Source organism: Marmota monax, unplaced genomic scaffold (assembly GCF_021218885.2).
Source record: "Marmota monax isolate L192 unplaced genomic scaffold, Marmota_monax_Labrador192_F-V1.1 WCK01_AAM20220418_F8-fsc00031, whole genome shotgun sequence".
Taxonomy (NCBI): Eukaryota; Metazoa; Chordata; class Mammalia; order Rodentia; family Sciuridae; genus Marmota; species Marmota monax.
The window spans coordinates 6,833,117-6,857,096 of record NW_026695197.1 but is presented as its reverse complement, the minus strand read 5'-3'; the positions used below and the strand labels follow the sequence as shown (position 1 = coordinate 6,857,096).

The 23,980-nt window shown below is 37.9% G+C and overlaps 1 protein-coding gene and 1 pseudogene across 3 annotated transcripts in view; one reads left to right on the top strand and one right to left on the bottom strand.

Moving 5' to 3' along the window:
* Window positions 1–23,980, bottom strand: part of Galnt1 (polypeptide N-acetylgalactosaminyltransferase 1) — a 130,469-nt gene that overhangs the window by 93,098 nt on the left and 13,391 nt on the right. The gene's annotated exons all lie outside the window — the stretch shown is intronic.
* LOC124081907 (fatty acid-binding protein 5-like) lies at window positions 4,834–5,240 on the top strand (annotated as a pseudogene).

The window sequence follows — 23,980 nt, the reverse complement described above, 5'->3', positions numbered from 1 at the left end:
GACCTGGCAATACCTAGCAAAGCTGAAGAAAGTACCACCCTACCATTCATTAATTCCACTTCTAGGTTCATAACCCTGAATAAACTCTTACATGTGAATATAAGTAGACATGATTGCACCAGTGTTTATAATGACAATAAATATATAAATAAATAAAAACCTAAATGTACATCCTGAAGAAAATGATAAATGAACTGTATTACAGAATACTATAGAGTGGTTAAAATGAATAAGCTAGAACTACATCTATATAAGTAAAAAACTCTGAGAAAAAAGTAACTTGCAGGATAGGTACAGCCTCTTCCACTTATATTATAGTTTTAAAACATGTTTAAAAAAGACATACTGCTTACAAGTACAAATATAACTTGTAAAGATAGAATAAGCCAAATACATGTTAGTGGTCACTGCCAAGGAGGAAGGAGAAGGGCTTCAAATATACTGAAACATTTTTTAATAGAAATGATCTAAATTATGGCAGACTGCTACTTGTTCACTTAGTATCTACTTTCTTAGCAAACAAACTATTATTACTAAAAGTGGCAATCTACATCTCCTCGCCTGCCTTGCAGATTAGGGTAGCCAATAACATAAAATCAGAAGTCATTGGATATTTGGCTCTGGGAAAGATATTTAAAGGAGACAGACTTCACTGGAAGATGGACCCTTTTGCCCTTATGCCTTCCTCGATTCTACTCCCTAGAATGTGAACATAATGGATGGAGCTGCAAAGACCTTCTGTGCAATCATAAGATAACCTTGACAGGGAAAATAACAAGCTAAGGAAAGACAAAAGGAGCTGGTCCTTGGCAACCACACAGTTACCATATCCAGAGTGGGGAGGGGGAAACACTTTAGTTTGTTTTAAAGTACCTTTTAGTGGGGAAGAAAGGAATGCAGGCATCTTTCAGATGCAGCCAAACCTAATCCTAACTGTAACTGAATGATATAGGGCAAAATATTAAGATAAGACAGCGGAGAAGAGGACTCATGTCTCGTTCCTTATCTTCAACTCACTGTGCTTTTCTATAGGTTTTTTTACATTAATTTTAAAAACGTTTTACTTCTCAGATTTTGAACAGTGATTCTCAAACGTTACCCACAAACTTCCGTTGGCTAGCAGATCAAGTTAAGAGCAGAGACAACATGTATACATATACTCTGAGGTGGCCAACCAGAGTGGATAAAGAATTCACCAGGAACTTGCCAACTATACTCTAGAGAGCAGTGCTGCCACTGCCAGTTTGGATAATAAACAAGACTGTAAGATCCCACAGTCTCTTGGCACTGGACTGGGGATGAAAAAGACCAAAAACAATGTGCAGACTAAATGGAAACCTGCTGTCACTCCTTTTCCCCTATTTTTCCTTCTCCATGCATTTCCCAGAGCTCAGTCCCATAATTTTCTTCTTCCTCAACTGAATCACCAAGGAGAAGAAAAAAACAGTTGTTCCCTTAGATGAAATTTTGATTGTCTTTTACAATCATAATCATGAAGCTCCTTCTAAACCAATTCCATTAAACACCGTGTAATGTTTCTTGGATATTAATTTTGAGATCTAAAAAGTTTCAAATTCACTCAAAAGAAAAAAATGGGGATGGAGTAGATTTTAGATTCTGACCCAAGATAATCATCTGAAATATTTAGTTACCATTGAAAAAACAAAACAAAGAAACTGTTCATCTGTTAGTCTGTTACAGATAGTGATCTAGTCAGCAAATTTGGTATATCAGTTTTTGTGTTGTTTTCCTAATTTGGTTTCTTTCTTATTTAGTTTCTCCCTAATGTCATTTAACTTTTCCTAGTTTATAATCTTAGTGGTTGTTTGCATTATCTCCTGCAGATTTTTCTGTCAATAGCTACTACCTGTCTCACTCCCTCATTTCAATTTTCTCCTTAGTCTCAAGCTTCCGAATTCATACCAGTTAAGACCCCTTTTAGGGGATGACATTTCAGTACCTTTTAATGAGATTTTTTTTTTCAGCTTTTACAGGGACAGATTATAGGATGTGCTTCCTGCTCTCAAACAAACAAAAATAGTGCAAATAAGCTGTTATTTACTCAACAATGTAATAGGAAATTAAGTAAATTGTTGGAAAAGTCTCCAAAATAATCCTATTTAGTTCACATCAATAGCTCAAAACATTTTTTTGGAATTACTTTTTAAAAATCTCATCTACATTCTCAAAATTGTATGTTACTAAAAACCTTTAAACCCTTGGGTTATCTCTCCCAGCCTTATTAAAAACACTAAGTATGTTTGTCTTTCTATCAATAAAAATATCTACTAAAAAATAAACTTTTGCAGATGACATTTTCCACTTGAGTTTCAGAGAATATAATTAAATTTACCCACAGCAATCTATTCCAAATACAAATATTATATTATAGCCTAGTCTCAAGCTTCCCTCTTTAACTATAAAGCCAAGAGGAATAACTACAAAAATTTTACAGATAAATGTAAGCGTTTTCAAAAAGCATATTTTTAATAACTATAAAATAACGTTTCAGCTTTCACAATCCTATGATAGCACTGAACATAATGCTATGCCACTAATGAGACAGTTCAGAGAATAGTTACACTTAGCTATAATTTTCAGTTTTGCATTTTACTGTGCTATGTTTCATTCTTAAACAAACAAAAAAGCACAGAAGTCTTAAAAGAGAAGATGAAACCTTCGCTTGATATAGCCAAGTTTATGGTTTCATTATAAAGAATGCTAATCTTGAGGGAGAATTATGAAAAAGAAGAGAGAAAAGAAAAATACTAAAAACCAGGTATTTTACTCTTCCTAAGCAGAGCTTTTTTATAAAAAATAAGTGTAATGTGTGGACCGTGTGTGACTTCTGAATCTATAAGCCAACTTAAAAAGACACTTTAGGGACCACTAGGGAAATATGATAATGGACTAGGTATTAGGTACTACTAAGGAATTATTGTTAGTTTTATTAAGAATAACGACATAGGGCTGGGGCTCAGCAACAAAGCACTCGCCTAGCACATGTAAGGCACTGGGTTTGATCCTCAGCACTACATAAAAATAAAGAAATAAAAATAAAGATATAAAAAATATTTTAAAAAAAAGAATGACATTGTGCTGGGTGTGAGGGGCACATGCCTATAACCCCAGCAACTCAGGGAGCTGAGGCAGGAGAATCACCAATTCAAGGCCAGCCCCAGCAACTTAGTAATACCCTCAGGAACTTAGTAAGAACCCAGCTTCAAATTTAGAACTTAAATGGGCTGGGGATGTAGTTCAGTGATAAAGCTTCCCTGGGTTCAACATGCAATACACAAAATAAAAACAGTAATAATAATAATAATAATAATAATAATAATAATAATAATAATAATAATAATAAAAGTAATGGCATTGTGGTCCTCTTTTAAAATGTTCTCATTTGGGGGCTGGGGATATGGCCCAGTTGTGAGGCCTAGAATTCAATCCTCAGCACTGGGCATGGGAGTTTCATTTTAAAAAATTCATACTGAAGAATATTAGAAGTAAAATGGCTACCACTTTAAAATACTTGCTCTTGGGACAGGAGAGAGAGAGGAGAGGAGATTAAGAGGTGAAGCACAAGGGGCAAAATCTTGGTCTTTGTTGAATCTGGAAGATGGATACAGGTTTAAGAAAATTTATTTTACTTGTCCCTCTACATTTATATATGTTAGAATTTTCTAAAACACAAAAATTAAAATAAAGATATGACTTAAATGTGTTTCAAATAGCTAAAAGATAAATTAAGATTGCCAATGGATTTTATATTCTACTTTGGCAGACCAAGTATTACAAACACTAGTTTTCCATAAACTTGGGGCATGCACATATTCACTCACTCAGACCATGGAGAACAAAAGTAAGTGAGACAATGTTACTGTTGTTAGAAAGGAGAGAGTAAAAACAAATTTGTAATGTTTCAATAGAAGGGTATGGAGAACAGCAGCAAGATAGAAGATGGAAGGAGAAACTGACTGAATGGCTGCAATGTGCCATAAGTATATTTACATATCACTGCTGTTCAAATGGAAGAGGAATTACTCATGAAATTGTGTTTGTTTTTATACCATACCTCATCCCAGCATAATTAAATCAGAATATATGGGTACAGAGTTCCTCCACGAAAATTATTCATTAGAGAATTTCACCCTAACAACAACCCTTTAAAGTAGGTTTTATCTTCATTTTCCAGCCGAGAAAGCTGTACAGTCGCAAGTTTTAAGGGTGATTAGAACATTGACATTTACAGAACTAGAGGGTCTGAGAGGTCAGGGAGAGTGGTGACTAAAACAAAAGCAGACAGAATTCTGAGAAAGGAGTCAGGGACAATGCTAAAGAGAAAGGTTAAGTGACAGCAGAAACTGTTTTAGCCAAGTATTCGGCAAGCAACAATGAGTTTGGTGATTTAAGTGTACCACTAAAAACATCAGAGGGGCTATTTTACTTACCACAAACTGTGGTAAGTAAAGAAAATTAAACATTACTCAAGACTTTAGGGTGCAAATATTTGAGGGCTTAGTATAGACACATATTAGCTATAGCTACACAAATCTGGATTAAAAAAAAAAGTATTTGCAATTCCCAAACAATAAAGGCTCTTTTTAAAAACAGGATATAAGTTAAAGGAGAATGAAAGTATAACAGTCACTGAGTACTTATTATGTAACAAACCTTTTTACTGGCACTATATTATATAGTCTTCCCAACAACTTAATGAGGTAGGTCTTCTATGCTCATCAACTTACAGATAAGAAATAACATTTTGGCATAGAATGCTCGCCATGCCACACCCAACTCTGTTGGCTGTGCACGTATGTCTATACGCCCACCATGGTCAACATCTGGCAGCTGAAAGGAAGATGGCACCTGGTGGGTGGCAAAGGCTTTGATGAATATATATGAAGGAAGTAGGAATGAAACCAACACTGTGAAAAATGGATGTGATGCCTAAACCAGAGTCTGTCATCACTTGTGATGGCAAAAACCTCACTATAAAGACTGAAAGCTTTTTGAAAACAACAGTTTTCTTGTACCCTGGGAAAGAAGTCTGAAGAAACTTCAGCTGATAGAAAGACTCAGAGTGCCTGCAACTTTACAGATGGTATATGGGTTCAACACCAGGAGTGGGATAGGAAAGAAAACACAAGAACAAGAAAATGGAAAGATGGAAAAGTGCTGGTGTCCCACTTTTGTGCATAACTGACAGTTGTACGCAGGTCTATGAAAAAGTAAAATAAAAATTCCGTCATCACTTTAGACAGCAATTAGCTGTAAGAACCGCTAATTCAGCTCAGTTCAATGAGCAAATCTCCACACTTTTTTTCCCCATTACTGTTTTCAATTATCCTTATCATAAACACTTTACAAGCAACTATTTCAGCGTGTTGGTTTGTGTTTGTGCTAAAAACAAAATAAAAACACTCCAGAAAAAATAAATAAATAAAATCTGAAACTTTAAAAAAAATTCAGGCACAGTGGTGCACGCCTGTAAAAACTTTTTCAGGCACAGTAGTGCACGCCTGTAATCCCAGAGATTCGCTCAGGAGGCTGAGGCTGGAGGATTGTAAATTCAAGATCAGCCTCACCAACTTAGTGAGGCTTTTAGAAGCTTAATGAGATCCTGTCTCAAAAGAAAAAATAAAAGGGCTCAGTGGTAAAGCACCTCTGGGTTCAATCCCCAGTAGCACCCCACCCAAGAAAATAGGTAATTTTACCAAAGTCACAGAATATATATGTCAAGGCCAGAATTCAAAATTAGTCAAGTCCTAGTAACCATGGTAAAATTCATAAATCTGTACCCTTTACATTGCTCCCCTCTGGAATTCACATAAATGAAATCATACTACAATTTATTCTTCTCCTCCCTTTTTAATCCAACATGTTTTTAAGACTCATCCATAATTATGCATTAATAGTTCATTAACTACAGAGTCACAAAGCAAGGGCTGGCAAACTATTTTTGTAAAAACAATTTTTGTGGGAATATAGCCACACCCATTCATTTATATATGGCTTATGACTGCTTTTGCACTATAATGACAAAGATAAATAATTGTGAAAGAGAATTTTGGCTTGCAAAGCAAAAAATATTTATTATCTGGTCCTTTAAGGAAAATTTGCTGACAACTGTCATAGAGGCATACATGGATAATGCTATACCCAATAATGTCAAACTTTCACAATTTTGTCAGTATAGTTTTTAAATCTGCATTTCATTAATAACAAAGTGGCAATTTTTCTCCTATGAAACGGCTCTTCCTTTTCCTTATTTAGCTTTTTCACATTTACATACATGTGAGTACTAACAAATATATTGTATATTGTGAGTAAGATCCTTTATGTGTTAGAAATTTCTTCTGCTACATACTTGTTTTTTGTTTTTGTTTTTTAGGTAATGGGGATTGACTCCAAGGGCACTCTGTCACTAAGTGGCATCCCTAGCCCTTTTTAAATTTATCTCAAAACTTAGTCTCATTAAGTTGCCCAGACTGGCTTTCGATTTGCAAGGGAACACAGCCCAGGGCCCTTGCACATGCTAGGCAAGTTCTCTATGAGCTAAACCCTTACACTCTATACTAAGTCTTAAAATCTTGTAGAACAAGTGCCTGCTTCAGGGATTTTACAATTAACTTGTCAAGTTCCACAAAAACAAATAAAATCATATTCCGCAGGACTTTTTAAAAAAATACCAATGAATTTACATATTATTGACAGGTTAACATATATTTTCAATAAACATGACCATGTCCCCACATATATTTAAGTCTCTTTTAATGTCCTTCAATATATTTACAACATTCCTGATTTAAAGATCTTGCCCTCCCTGCATAGTTTGATCTTGAATTTTCGTCACCAAAATGCCCATACATTAAAGGCTTGTCAGCACCCTGTGCACTGGGAGATGGTTGGATCTTTAAGGGATAGGACCCAGTTGGAAGAAGTTAGATCTTGGGGGTGGGAGGAGGGAGATACTCTTCAAGAGGTTATTAGAACCCGGTTCCCTTTCTGTCTTTCTCTTTTTCGTTTCCCTACAGAGCTCTGAAATAAATAGGTCTCTTCTGCCACATGCTCCCACCATGATGTACTATGACACCACAGGCCCAAAGCAACAAGGCCAAGCAACCATGAAGTGAAACCTCTGAAACTGTGGGCCAAAAAAACCTTTCTTCCTTTTAAGATTATCTTACCAGGCAATGGTAGCACACACCTGTGATCCTAGCGCTTGGGAAGCCGAGAAAGGAAGATTACAAGTTCAAAATCAGATTCAACAATTTAGTGAGGGCCTAAGCATTAGCAAGACCCTGTCTCAAAATAAAATAAAAAAGGGATGGGGATTAGACTCAGGTCAAGTGCCCCTGGGCTCAATCCCTGGTACCAAAAAACAAACAAACAAAAAAAGATTTGTCTCTGTTATTTTTTATAATGATAGAAAGCTATCAAATTCCCCTTTTAAGTATTTATTCCTAGATAGCTCTTTAATTATTGTGAAATGTTCTTATTATATTTTTTATTGTATGTAGTTTAGAGTAACAGAATTTATTTTACTATATGAAGCTTATGTTAAACACCTTACGGAACTATCATGAATCCAAAAAATTTATCTGGTCTTCTTGAATTTTTTATGAAGATATTCATATTGACTCTAGAGAATGACCACCTGGTGACTTCCTAAATAAAGCCTTATAACTTTTTTTTTTTTTTGCCCTATTGCACTATCTCGTATTTCCAGTGGAGATATAATGCAATGCTGGAGAGATAAAGTATGATGGACATTTCTATACTGTACTAGTTCTTGTATTTAAAGGAATGCTATTAATCAAGTATGATATCTGCAGTAGGTTTCTCATTGATATCCTTTATCAAGTCACAGAATTTCCTTTCTGTTCTGTCTGTAATGAGATTTTTACCATAAAAGGCTGTTGATTTTAAATTTTAAATTCATTTTCTGCATCTTTTTTTAAAAAAACTTTAAAGTGTTCATGTGAATAATTACATTAATAGATTTTTGTAATGCTGAATCAAGTTTGCCTTCCTGGAAAAAACCCTCTTTTCAATATGTAGTATTTCCTTTACACACTGCTGAATTGAGCTTGCCTACCTATTTTTGATAGTCTCTTGTTCCTTAGCCACATATTTTTACCCTTTATACACATTAAACATTTTATATTCTGAATCTGACAACTAGAATATCTGTATTTTAAAATACCCGGTTGTAAGTTTTCTTGCTCTGCTCATTAACTGTCACTTATTTGAAGTTTTTTTTTTTTTTTTTTCATTGTAAGCTCATGTTTCTTGAAACTTCACCTGCGTTATCTCTCTGAGGCCTGTGTTCCTGTATTTCTCCAGAGAGGAGATGATTTGGTTCTCAGTCCTAACCTGAGACCACTTTTCACTAAATTCTTGGCTAGGGATGGTTGTTGTTTTTTGCTTGCTTGTTGTTTTTGGTTTTACCTTTCAGGTAGTAGGAACTTTAACCCAAAATCCAGTTAAAGCGGATTTATAGTTTCAACTTCTCAGGGAAGACTATTCATCCTTTCAGTGAAAAACAAGCTTGGGCAACTTTCCCTTTCCCATCCCACACTTCTCCCTGCACTGTGGATGAGTTTTCTATTTTTTCCTAGTTTTACCCACTGATATCTTTCAGGGAGTTCCAGGTCTCTAGATGTTACTTCTGATCTTTCTTGATATCCCATGGTTACCTGCAGAAGTCAAATCTCTAAGCTTCCAGAGATCTACAGTATCCCTGGTAGTGTGACTACTACATAACCTCTGTGGATTCAAGGTTTCTTGTTTTTCAACTCTGTTATGGTTTAGATATGAGATGTCTCCTGAAAGCTCCAGTTAATACAAGAATATTCAGAGGTGAAACGATTAATTATGAGAGCTATAACCTAATCAGTCCACCCTAGCTTTGAATAGACTAGGTATTAACTACAGGTAGGTAGGACATAACTGAGGGTGGGGACGGAGGGGAGTGGGCACTGCCCTGGAAGGGTGTATCTTCCCTGTAGCACTTCCTCCCCATCTCTGCTTCCTGACATGGCCGTAAGCTAAGCAGCTTTCCTCAGAAAGGCCCTCACACCATGATATGCTGCCTCATCTTGGGCCCAGAGCAATGGAATTGGCATTCTATGGTCTGAGACTCTGAATCCATGAACCCCAAATAAACTTTTCTTCCTCTAAGTTATTTTTGGTGAAGGCAAAGCAAAGACCAACTAAAATAGTCTCTGAGGAGTTGCCTTACTTGTACTCAAACTCAACAATGGATTTAAGATATTTTAAATATTTGGTCCAGTAAAAAATATTAATGTTTTATAATGTAGACCTTTTTTGTTTTTTCCTATTTGAATGTCTAGTCTGCCACACTGCCAGAAAAAGAAACCTTTCTTCTATGAGCTGCAACAGTTGGCCAGCTGACTATTTTTTCCCCAAATGAAATGTACCTTTACTACCTAAAGCCAAAGGAAAGCTAATTAACAAGTATCTGCCAAACACTGTTCTAGGCACTTGGCACATAACCATAAAACTAAACAAAAATTAATGTAAAGTGTCTATGTGGGAGAAAAGACAGCAAACAATAAACATAAGTAAACTGGATTATATTATAGAAAGAAGTAAATACAGTGGGGAAAAAAAAATCAAGTGACTGGGTAATAAAAGGATCAAGAGTGTCTGGCGTTGGGACTGGGGGAGTAAATTACTGGTAAAGAACTTGCCTAGCATGCCCCAGGCATTGGGTTCGATCTCCAGCAAACACACACACACACACACACACACACACACACAAAAAGGAGAAAAAGAAGATGGCGGCGAGGGGAGTGCATTGCCCACGTGTGCTGCTTCACTGTGTGGGAGTATGACAAGTCAGGACGGCTAAAGGATATCTTGTTAGGAATTTCCAGCAATAGTGGGGTGCTCCGGAACCTGGAGGAAGGATTTCCATCGCACGAGGATCGGCTACGGGGACTCAAACGCGAGAGGTTTGTCGCACGGAGGGTAACACTGCTTATTCAGCAAATCGCCCCGCGGCTAGAGTCTGCAGCACGCGCTGGGAAACGAGGAGATAGCGGCGCAGGGATACAGCGCTGCAGTTTCTGCCAGCCGTGCAAGCACCGTACTCAGGGCTGAATTCTGGGTTAGAGACGGGGAAGGAAGCGGTCCATCTCGGTTCTCCACACCGGTCAGACCACAGAGGAGGCCAGCAGCCACCATGTTGGAAAGCTGACGTCACCAGCCCTGTTTTCGACTGACCGCAGCTCATTCAGCCATAGAACAGGTAATTTCAGGCTGCAATTCGCCTGCGGCTCGCAGACAGATAGCTAGGGTTCAGTGCCTGGGTGCTTCTTAGAACCTGCTCTTATCGGAGCGAACACCGAGCGAGGGGCGGCCGAGTTCCGGCTCCCAGAACCGCCCTGGCCCAGGGCTGGGGAGCCTGCGGAGGCTGCTCCTTGGACCCTGCTCCTATCAGAGCATACACCAAGCACTAAGCGGCCGAGTTCCGGCTCCCGGAACTGAGCCCGCGGAAACTGCTTCTCGGTCCCGGTCCTGCTGAGGGCCGGTCAGGACTCACCCGTTGCTTTGGTTGCCCGGCAAGGGGAACGAAATGCTGCCATTCGCATAGGATACCAACATGGCAGAGATCTGATGTCATCAGAAAGCGGTGGAGGAGAGAACTTCATCAATACCAGCGGCGACAGAAACAGTTGGTCTCCTGGTAGGGGGGGTGAGGCACAGACACCCGAGTCTCCTCAATTTGTCGTCGAGCCAGAGGGGAGGAGCCGGGCCGCCGCCAGCGCCCGGAGCAGGCCCAGCGGCTCGCCAGTGTGGTGACCGCGTGACCCCAATTGGAGAGGGGACGGAGCGGAGCCGCCAACCGCGCCCGCAAGGTGGGCAGACCCGCGACCCAGTGGTACATGGGCGTGGTAGGAGGGGCAGGGCAGAGCCGCCTCCCGCGCTTGCAAGGTAAACAGACCTGTGACAGACTGGCGGGTCAGGTCCAGTGGCCTGCCAGCGTGGTACACACGTCACCCCAACTGGAGTAGGGGCAGAGCAGATCCTTTGCCCACGCCCGGATCAGGCCCTGCCGGTGTGGTGGTCACGTGACCCCAATTGGAGGGGGGGCGGAGCGGAACCACCACCCGTGCCCGCAGGGTGAGCAGACCTGTGACCAACCTGCAGATCAGGCCCAGGTGTGGTAGGAGGGGCAGGGCAGATCCGCTGCCCGCGCCTGCAAGGTAGGCAGACCTGCGACAGACCGGCGGATCAGGCCCAGGAGCCTGCCGGCGTGGTACACACACCACCATAATTGGAGTAGGGGCAGAGCAGAGTCGCCGCCCGTGCCAGGAACAGGCCCAGCGACCTGCAGGTGGGGTAGTCACGACACCCCAACTGGAGTAGGGGCAGAGCAGAGCCACCACCCAAGCCCGAAAGGTGGGCAGATCTGCGACCGACCAGCGGCACAGGCCCAGTGGCCTGCCGGTACGACAGACACGTCACCCCATTTGGAGTAGGGGCAGAGTAGAGCCGCCGCCTGCGCCTGCAGGGTAGGCAAACCTGCAACCGACTGGCGGATCAGGCCCGGTAGCCTGCCGGTGTGGTACACTCGTCACCCCAACTGGAGTAGGGGCAGAACAGAGCCGTCGCCAGCGCCCAGAACAGGCCCAGTGACCTGCCGGCGTGGTAGCCACGACACCCCAATTGGAATAAGGAGAGAGCAGAGCCGCCGCCCGCGCCTGCAGGAAAGATACGCAAGCAGTATGAAAAGACAAGGAAAGAAAGGACCACAAGCAATGCAGGTCAAAGCAACTTTAGAAGAGGTAACAGCTGCAGCAGATGGAATGTCAGATAAAGAATTCAGGATATACATGCTTCAGATGATCTGGAGTATCAAGGAAGACATTAAACAGCAAAATCAGACAATGAAAGATCACTTCGACAATGAATTACGCAAACAAATCCAGGAAGCAAAGGATCAACTATACAGGGAGATAGAGGTTATAAAAAACAAACAAACAGAAATCCTAGAAATGCAGGAAGCAATAAACCAACTTAAAAACTCAATGGAGAATACTACCAGCAGAGTAGAACACTTAGAAGATAGAACATCAGACAATGAAGACAAAGTATTTCAACTGGAAAAGAACATAGACAGCTCAGCAAGACTGTTAAGAAACCATGAGCAGAACATCCAAGAAATATGGGATAACATTAAGAGACCAAACTTAAGAGTCATTGGGATACAGGAAGGTACAGAGCTCCAAACCAAAGGAATGAGCAGTCTATTCAATGAAATAATACGAGAAAACTTCCCAGACTTGAAGAATGAGACAGAATCCCAAATCCTAGAAGCCTACAGGACGCCGAATGTGCAAAATCATAAGAGATCCACACCTAGACATATTATAATGAAGATGCCCAACATACAGAATAAGGAGAGAATTTTAAAAGCTACAAGAGAAAGGAAGCAGATTACATTTAGGAGTAAGCCAATCAGGATAACAGCTGATCTTTCAACACAGACTCTGAAAGCTAGAAGATCCTGGAATAACATATTTCAAACACTGAAAGAAAATGGGTTCCAACCAAGAATTGTGTATCCAGCGAAATTAAGCTTCAGGATGGAAGATGAAATTAAAACCTTCCACGATAAACAAAAGTTTAAAGAATTCGCAGCTAGAAAACCATCTTTTCAAAACATCCTCGCCAAAACATTACAGGAAGAGGAAATGGAAAATAACAATGAAAACCAACAGTGGGAGGTAGGACAGTAAAGGGGGGGGAAATAATCAAAGAGGAAAACAAACCATGTTTAGTAACAGAAATAAACAAATATGGCTGGAAGAACAACCCATATCTCAATAATAACCCTAAATGTTAATGGCTTAAACTCACCAATTAAGAGACACAGGCTAGTAGAATGGATCACAAAACAAGACCCAACAATATGCTGCCTACAGGAGACGCATTTGATAGGAAAAGACATACATAGGCTGAAGGTGAAAGGTTGGGAAAAATCATATCACTCATATGGACTTCGGAAACAAGCAGGAGTGTCCATACTCATATCAAATAAAATAGATTTCAAGCCAAAGTTAATCAAAAGGGATAAAGAGGGACACTACATACTGATTAAGGGAACCATACACCAACAAGACATAACAATCATAAATATTTATGCCCCAAACAATGGTGCAGCTATGTTCGTCAAACAAACTCTTCTCAAGTTCAAGAGTCTAATAGACCACCATACAATAATCATGGGAGACTTCAACACACCTCTCTCGCCACTGGACAGATCTTCCAAACAAAAGTTGAATAAGGAAACTATAGAACTCAATAACACAATTAATAACCTAGACTTAATTGACATATATAGAGTATACCACCCAACATCAAGCAGTTACACTTTTTTCTCAGCAGCACATGGATCCTTCTCAAAAATAGATCATACATTATGTCACAGGGCAACTCTTAGACAATATAAAGGAGTAGAGATAATACCATGCATCTTATCTGATCATAATGGAATGACACTGAAAATCAACGATAAAAGAAGGAAGGAAAAAGCATACATCACTTGGAGAATGAACAATAGGTTACTGAATGATCAATGGGTTATAGAAGACATCAAGGAAGAAATTAAAAAATTCTTAGAGATAAATGAAAACACAGACACAACATATCGGAATCTATGGGACACATTGAAAGCAATTCTAAGAGAAAAATTCATTGCTTGGAGTTCATTCCTTAAAAAAAGAAAAAACCAACAAATAAATGATCTCATACTTCATCTCAAAATCCTTGAAAAAGAAGAGCAAAACAACAGCAAAAGAAGTAGACGGCAAGAAGTAATTAAAATCAGAGCTGAAATTAATGAAATCGAAACAAAAGAAACAATTGAAAAAATTGACAAAACTAAAAGTTGGTTCTTTGAAAAAATAAACAAAATCGACAGACCCTTAGCCATGCTAGCGAAGAGAAGAAGAGAGAGAACTCAAATTACTAGTATACGGGATGAAAAAGGCAATATCACAACAGACACTTCAGAAATACAGAAGATAATCAAAAACTATTTTGAATCTTTATACTCCAATAAATTAGAAGATAGTGAAGGCATACATAAATTTCTTAAGTCATATGATCTGCCCAGATTGAGTCAGGAGGATATAGACAACCTAAACAGACCAATATCAATTGAGGAAATAGAAGAAACCATCAAAAGACTACCAACTAAGAAAAGCCCAGGACCGGATGGGTATAGAGCAGAATTTTACAAAACCTTTAAAGAAGAACTAATACCAATACTTTTCAAGCTACTTCAGGAAATAGAAAAAGAGGGAGAACTTCCAAATTCATTCTATGAGGCCAACATCACCCTGATACCTAAACCAGACAAAGACACTTCAAAGAAAGAAAACTACAGACCAATATCTCTAATGAACCTAGATGCAAAAATCCTCAATAAAATTCTGGCGAATCAGATACAAAAACATATCAAAAAAATTGTGCACCATGATCAAGTAGGATTCATCCCTGGGATGCAAGGCTGGTTCAATATACGGAAATCAATAAATGTTATTCACCACATCAATAGACTTAAAAATAAGAACCATATGATCATCTCGATAGATGCGGAAAAAGCATTCGACAAAGTACAGCATCCCTTTATGTTCAAAACTCTAGAAAAACTAGGGATAACAGGAACATACCTCAATATTGTAAAAGCAATCTATGCTAAGCCTCAGGCTAGCATCATTCTGAATGGAGAAAAACTGAAGGCATTCCCTCTAAAATCTGGAACAAGACAGGGATGCCCTCTCTCTCCACTTCTGTTCAACATAGGTCTCGAAACACTGGCCAGACCAATAGACAGACGAAAGAAATTAAAGGCATAAAAATAGGAAAAGAAGAACTTAAATTATCACTATTTGCAGATGATATGATTCTATACCTAGCAGACCCAAAAGGCTCTACAAAGAAACTATTAGAGGTAATAAATGAATTCAGCAAAGTGGCAGGATATAAAATCAACACGCATAAATCAAAGGCATTCCTGTATATCAGCGACAAATCCTCTGAAATGGAAATGAGGACAACCACTCCATTCACAATATCTTCAAAAAAAATAAAATACTTGGGAATCAACCTAACAAAAGAGGTGAAAGACTTATACAGTGAAAACTACAGAACCCTAAAGAGAGAAATAGAAGAAGATCTTAGAAGATGGAAAAATATACCCTGTTCATGGATAGGCAGAACTAACATCATCAAAATGGCGATATTACCAAAAGTTCTCTATAGGTTTAATGCAATGCCAATCAAAATCCCAACGGCATTTCTTGTAGAAATAGAGAAAGCAATCATGAAATTCATATGGAAAAATAAAAGACCCAGAATAGCAAAAATAACTCTAAGCAGGAAGTGTGAATCAGGCGGTATAGCGATACCAGACTTCAAACTATACTACAGAGCAATAGTAACAAAAACAGCATGGTACTGGTACCAAAACAGGCGGGTGGACCAATGGTACAGAATAGAGGACACAGAAACCAATCCACAATATTACAACTATCTTAAATTTGATAAAGGGGCTAAAAGCGTGCAATGGAGGAAGGATAGCATCTTCAACAAATGGTGCTGGGAAAACTGGAAATCCATATGCAACAAAATGAAACTGAATCCCTTTCTCTCACCATGCACAAAAGTTAACTCAAAATGGATCAAGGAGCTTGATATCAAATCAGAGACACGCCGTCTGATAGAAGAAAAAGTTGGCTACGATCTACATACTGTGGGGTCGGGGCTCCAAATTCCTCAATAGGACACCCTTAGCACAAGAGTTAATAACTAGAATCAACAAATGGGACTTACTCAAACTAAAAAGTTTTTTCTCAGCAAAAGAAACAATAAGAGAGGTAAATAGGGAGCCTACACCCTGGGAACAAATCTTTACTCCTCACACTTCAGATAGAGCCCTAATATCCAGAGTATACAAAGAACTCAAAAAATTAGACAATAAGAGAACAAACAACCCAATCAACAAATGGGCCAAGGACCTGAACAGACACTTCTCAGAGGAGGACATACAGTCAATCAACAAGTACATGAAAAAATGCTCACCATCTCTAGCTGTCAGAGAAATGCAAATCAAAACCACCCTAAGATACCATCTCACTCCAGTAAGATTGGCAGCCATTATGAAGTTAAACAACAACAAGTGCTGGCGAGGATGTGGGGAAAAGGGTACACTTGTACATTGCTGGTGGGACTGCAGATTGGTGCAGCCAATTTGGAAAGCAGTATGGAGATTTCTTGGAAAGCTGGGAATGGAGCCACCATTTGACCCAGCTATTCCCCTTCTTGGTCTATTCCCTAAAGACCTAAAAAGAGCATGCTACAGGGACACTGCTACATCGATGTTCATAGCAGCACCATTCACAATAGCAAGACTGTGGAACCAACCTAGATGCCCTTCAATAGACGAATGGATACAAAAAATGTGGCATTTATACACAATGGAGTATTACTCTGCATTAAAAAATGACAAAATCATAGAATTTGCAGGGAAATGGATGGCATTAGAGCAGATTATGCTAAGTGAAGCTAGCCAATCCCTAAAAAACAAATGCCAAATGTCTTCTTTGATATAAGGAGAGTAACTAAGATCAGAGTAGGGACGAAGAGCAGGAGAAGAAGATTAACATTTAACAGGGATGAGAGGTGGGAGGGAAAGGGAGAGAGAAGGGAAATTGAATGGAAATGGAAGGAGACCCTCAGGGTTATACAGTGGAGGGGGTAGAGAGAGAGGAGGGGAGGGGAGGGGAGAGGTGGGGAGGGGGGATGGTGGAGGATGGGAAAGGCAGCGGAGCACAACAGACACTAGTATGGCAATATGTAAATCAATGGATGTGTAACTGATGTGATTCTGCAATCTGTGTATGGGGTGAAGGTGGGAGTTCATAACCCACTTGAATCAAAGTGTGGAATATGATATGTCAAGAAATTTGTAATGTTTTGAACAACCAACAATAAAAAATTAAAAAAAAAAAAAATTAGGTGATGGGCTGGGGATGTGGCTCAAGCGGTAGAGCGCTCACCTGGCATGCGTGTGCCCCGGGTTCGAGCCTCAGCCCCACATACAAACAAAGATGTGTGTCCGCCGAAAACTAAACAATAAATATAAAAAAATTAAAAAAAAAAAAAAAACACACACACTTAGTGGTGGCATCGTGGTTACAATCCTACAAAGTAGCTATTACTAAAACATTTCATATTTCCCTACAACATACCACCAATTAAATTTTATTAAGTATAAAATTATAAGGAATTATGAGCATTTTCCTCTTAGTGTGAGGTAACAAGGAGGGGAGCCTACAGATATGTTATTACTACATGACTCCATCTACTTCAAAGAAACTGGGGCACACTTTAATATTAATACTTGGAGATGGTGCTCAAAAAGTTGTAAGGCTCCTTATTCAAAAAAATTAAAATAAGTGAAATCTAAAAATAAACACGAAAAAAATATGATATGATCAAAGTCAGTACTTGATGTTCACTCAAACAATGATTTAATAAGCAAAATTATCTTTCACAAACACTTCTAAAGATAATTACAATTTAACTGTATTTCTATTAGTCAATTCTTTGAATGTTATACCTAACCTAGAAGGCAACTTGTCCAATTATCTGATTCTATCTTTCATGGAGATATGCCCTATTAACTCTTTAAAATGTTTTTTTTTTTTTCTTCTCTTTGAAAGAACTGGTACAAAGCTATTAAAACACCTTAAAAAACTGAACTCCAAACCCAAGATAGTACTTTGTAGCCTTATAATTACTTTTATGGTTTTTATCTTTCAAGTTTTTGCTATTGAATGGTAGCAAATAAAACTAAAGCTAACATTTTAAATAAACATTGTGCTATATAATACAACAAATCATCTTTTTTTTTCATTTTTTCCATCTCTCTTTTTAATGATATGAATGATAAATGGTGATAGTAATGAGGCCACTTTAAGTTGTCTGTCAGATAAAACTCCCAAAGGACAGGGCATACAAAACTTAAACATAGGATTTACTTATAAAAAATAAAAATTTTATAGGAAACTTTTGCTGTGATCCCCTTTTCAAGACAAATTGTTTCATGGACCAAATAAAAAAAGACCAAGTTGAGAATGTTTCCCAAGGCAGACAAACACAGGTTTTTTGTTTTGTTTTGTTTTGTGTGGTGCTAAGGATTGAACCCAGGGCCTTGCACATGTGAGGGAAGCACTCTATCATCTGAGTTATATCCCCAGGCCCAAAAATACAGTATTTTAACACAGCAACATAAAATCCACTAATAATAATGGCACTTAAAACACTTCCAAGCTCTAGTCTTGCTCTTGCTCGCTGCCATTCTCCCTTAATCTCTATAGACCATGAGAATTCCTCCTATATTTGGTCAGTATATTTAGTCTCCCCAATTTCCAAAATTCAGCTTCCTATAACTCCTTACCTTTATATATTACCAGGTATGCAAAGAAAATAAATTGTCTTTTAAAAACCTAAGATATTTAAAATTTTTGTAAATTACATTAAAATTTTCTTACCGGCTTATACAAAATTGGAAAATAAACCCCAGAAACAAAATGGGTTTTTTTTGTGTGTGTGTGTAAGCAAACTAATGATTATATACTTACAGAAAAATGGCCTTAATAACATATTAATACTTATATTTCAATGATTACAATGTTAGTAGTGTATATATAAGACATACACTAAAAGGCCATTAAATAAAACACTATAAAGTATGGTACCACGTATTAAATCCCCACAGTATGCTCAAATGCCTTTCTTGCTCTAACACAATATTCCTACACTGGAAATATCAATCCCTTGGCCAATGTAGTGGTTTAGCCAAGGAATGAGAAGGAAAGGGAAAGGAAAAACTCCAGAGACTTCCCCCCACCCCTCTTAGTCCCAGCACATATGCGCTTTAACCCAAAGAGTTCCACTCTGTCTCTATACATTGAAGGTGAGTTCAACATATTATTTGAAAATGTACTCCTGCTACTAAGAATTTTGAAAACTACCTCTAGCATCAATTCTTCAAGTGAAGTACAGGGATTTATCCTGCATTCTAGGAATCATCAAAACCCTTTCTGCAAAGTCAAAACCATTTTTATACTATATCAAGTTATTTGCCATTTTATTCTTATTCTCTAAGTATACAGCAGAGTTCCAGGGACTACATGATGTGCAGCATCAAAAGACTGATTAAAAAGATTATGAGAATCCAGCTACAAGAAAGGCAGATACTGTGTTTTACACAAATATAAAAACAATGTCAAATTTCTCACTAATTTTTTGTTTGCTAAATTATTTTTTTGTAAAAATAAATACACTAATATGTAATCAGATTATTATTTTGTGGAGTGTTTGTTTGTTTTGCAGTACTAGGGGTTGAACCAGGGCCTGGTGTATATACATAAGCAGCTCTACCACAGAGCTATATCCCCAGCTCTCAACTTAGTACTTTAAATGAACTACCTTTAAATTTTTAGTTTTTGTCTTTAATATAATAAATATCAACATATATTTCCCACAAAATAAACTTTTGGGGTCATTAATCACTTTTAAAAATGCAAAATGGTCTAGAAGACAATAAGAAGCACAAATCTATAGAACAAAACAAAAATCATAGTTTAAAAAAATCCACATTTACTTTCATTCATTCCACAACATATATTAAATGCCTGTGTTATGATACGATCTAGCATAGCAGTAAATATGACAGACAATGTTGTACTCTCATGAGACTGTAGTCAAGTGTCCAGAAATACACAATAAAAAAGTGACACTAATAAGAAACTCCATGAATAAAAGAGTTGGTGTGTTCTCAAGTGACTGTGTTACTATATTACACTGGCTCTTCAGGAAGGGCTTCTCTGAAGCACTGTATTGAGGAGGAAGGAGATGGGGGAAAGCAAGGAGCCAGCTACAGGAAGAGCCTTCCAGGCTAAGATCGTTGGGACTCTGCCCATCACAGAATCAACCAGACTCCACCTTCCACACCTGCTTCAAGTGCCCTGCTCTTCAGTTACATCCACCAGCTCTTAGATTCCCAAATATGTCAAGTTTTCTCTTGCTTCCCTAACTCCACATCCATCTAAAATGTCCTGTTTCTCCATCTACCAAACTTAAAGATCCAGGTCAAAGTTTTATGAATGCAGAGGTTTTGCATTCCCAGGATCCAGGGCTATGTCTGCTGACATATTGCTAGAACTCACCAATATCTCCCTGTCTTATGGTACCTTTATTAATGTCATGTAGTTGTGCTTTTATATGCCAGGTTTACCCATTTGACTATGAGTCTCTTGAAGGTATTTCTGAATTTGCGGTACTGAACACAGTGCCTAATTTACAGTAGTTAATAATCATCAGGCAAATGACTAAAACAAATGAATCACTGGATTTTTGTTGTTGTTTTGTTTGGTAGCAGAGACTGAACTCAGACGCACTTGACAATTGAGCTACATTTCCAGCCCTTTTTTTTTTTTGGTATTTTATTTAGAGATGGTCTCACTGAGTTGCTCAGCGCCTCACTTATATTGAGGCTGGCTTTGAATTTGCGATCTTCCTGCCTCAGTCTCCTCAGCAACTAGGATTACAGACATGTGCCACCAAACCTGGCTGAATCACATTTTTTATTCTTATTGTAGCTATTTTTATGTCTAATCTTTTACATGTATGAATTATGTCTCATTTGTCTTTCTATCACTGAGTCTAACACTGAGCATATAAAACCACACATAGTCCATATATGGTAATCTGTAAAGCACTTTATAATTTTTAAAGCCACTCTACAAAAGACAATATTAAAAGGAATATCCAAGTTACGATTTTACCTAAGAATGGAAGGTGTGTCTGGTATTCATGGAATGGAAGGGTCTCAGTTCCCCAGACCAATATTTAAAGGCAGGAAAGGCTCTATGTTAAACACTGGATTTTTACTAAGGTCAGTCAAAACCTGAAAATTGGATTTAACATTCCAGCTGGCAATGCACAGAGCAAGTTAAACAGTAAAAAAAGATCCCCATATTACTAGTTCTGATTATATCTAATCAACTGAGCTTATTTTTGTTATGTGAGAAGCTCGATTATATACTAGCTGTTTATACTGCAACTTCCTTAACCCCACAATGTTCTTAATTTTCACAAGCTCTGAATAGTTTATTTATTCATATACTTTTCTAGTAGTTCTCTTGAACTGCTTATCCAGTATATTCACCCCAGCCTATGGTGAATACATTCTTTTCTTCATTCTCTTTCCTTTGAGTCTTTCAAGACTGGTTAGAACTTTCAGAATTTACAGGAAAATAAAGAAATTTAATCTACACCAATAAATAATGCAGCAGGACTGGAGTATGACAAAGATGATTTATTTATTTTGGTGCTGAGGACTAAACTCACAGTTTCGTTTTCTACCACTGAGCTACATCCATAGCTCCTATGACAAACATTTTTTTAAAAACAAAACTGTTTGGAGGGAACACAAAATTGGTTATGCCAAAACAACTATCAGAAGGTCAACATTCACATTTTAAAGTGATTTAACTATGAATCATGTTTAAGTAACTACCTGCTCCCACTTATTTCTATCAGAAGTCATATATTTAAGTTTAAAGTGATTTTGAAAAACAAAAACTATTTGATTACTGCTCAAATTAGCTTAATTTAGAAGAAAAACTGTAGTGGGGGGGTGCATAAAGCAAGTTTTCAGTAACAAACATGCTGGCCATTGTACCACGTTTTCTACAGGCAATAGGGACATACCACACTTACACAATTATAAAGAGTTCATCTACGCTATCATAAAGGCCCTTTGCTTTTCCTCATCCTCCTTCCTGTGAGTCTTTCAAGGGTGGTTAGAGCTCTCCGAATTTACAGAAAAATAAAGAATTTTAAATCTATACCAATAAATTTTGCAGGAGGATAGCAAGTATCACAAAGATGATTTATTTATTTGGTGCTGGGGACTGAACCCAGTTTCATTTTCTACCACTGAGCTACTTCCCAGCTCCAATGACACAAATTTTTTTAAAGAACAAAACTTGCTGGAGGAAGAACTGGGAAATAATTCAGAATAAAATTCCCTGGAATTATTTATTTTAACTACTCATATCATTATTTTTATGACCACTGTGAGAATAGCAATTATAAATTATACTGTCTCAATATGACACTTTAAAGGTGGCAAAAAATTAAAACTTTCAGAAGCATTTCTAATGTCCTATTAGAGAGAAGAGGTTAAGCAACAGCAATGGGTTCTAGGTAAAGGAACCCTTCCCTATCCAAGGGGTGACAGGGAACCCCAGAATCTCAAAAAGTCTGAAAAACAAAGCTATTTCCACATCCTACAATGTAGGCCTCAGAAATAATGCTCTATTAAACTCAGGTTATCCTATATACACTGCATAAATTGACTGTACTTTAATTGACCTGAAATTTCTACATAAAAATTCAATTTCAACTTAAGCTTTTAATGTAGATATCCTCTAGAGTACCACTAATATTGAGGATCAAATTTCTAAAGACAAATATAGACAACAAAGGAAATGAGGGCAAGATTTAACGTAAAACAAAATGCCAGTGGCAATCTGTCAATTTATAAACACTGCTATGTAAAAAAAAAAAAAATGCCAGAAGAAATTGTTTTAAAATATTTTATTTTGTAAATAAAATAAAATTGGACATCTGGAAAACTGAGATTTGGTGATGAGAAAATTTTTATATGACATAAGCATTATACATATACTTACTGCTCTTCTGTGGTAGGTTTAGGGATCTGTTTAGAAAGCTTCTTTTACTCTGTTCACTGGGTAGCTCTCATTAGAAGGAGTATCTGCAATTGAACTAATAATAATGCCCCATGAAGGCTTAGTCTTAAGTCAGCATCATGAAATGGGTGTTCATTTTCTGTTTTAAAGAAATAAATGAGGTAAAATATGCAGCCAGCGATTCTTTTTTTCCCCCTGTCATTTTTTTTTCATACCTTTATTTTATTTATTTATTTTTTATGTGGTGCTGAGGATCGAACCCAGGACCTCATACATGCTAGGCAAGCACTCTACTGCTGAGACACAACTCCAGCCCCTTTCCCTGTCATTCTAATAAGTAAACTATAATGAGGATCTTATTTTAATTATCATACTATATTATTATTTACTCATACAAAATGAACATCTCTAATCTGAAAATATAAAATCCCTCAAATTCCAAAACACTTCAGGTCCCAAGCATTTTCGACAAGGGATATTTAATCTGAACATCTGTCTCTCTGCCAAACTGTGAGACTAAGATGTGATGAGCAATGGGACAAGGTTTATTCCAGTACATGAATGTGAGGGAATGCCCCAGAGAAATAGAGAGCTGTGGTGTAAGAAATTAAATTGAAGGAAGAGAACCCAATTACTCTAAAACCTTCTGCTTAGTGAAATTCAAGGGCAAATATTTTTATGAGGTCACTTTCAAAGAGTTGTATGATAAAAAAGCACTCAACCTCAGGTTTACTGGTATTGCCTATACACAACAGGCGATCTTCCACAAAGAATCAAATCCAAATGATCTCCTCATCCTTCCCCCCAACCTTTCTCGCTGAAATCCTTTTTCCTTAGATCAACATACTTTGGCATATAGATGGTTCAAGCTTACAAGGAAAGTCTATGACTGCTCAATAATATTTCAGGGCAGAGAATATTCAGAAGTTAGAGAATAATACAAGTTATCCAGCTGGCTTGATTCACATTTAAAGTTCTTGATAATTTTTTCCACAATTTCTATTTTACTACTGTATTCTATATTACTAGATCCAGTCTACTGTCACTTGTCTACTAGTTTCTACCTTCCTGCCCAATCTGAATCCAGCTACTGCTCCCATTGGTCTCCAGAGAAAGTAAAAAAATTCCAGTTTCGGGCCCAGATAATGTGAAAG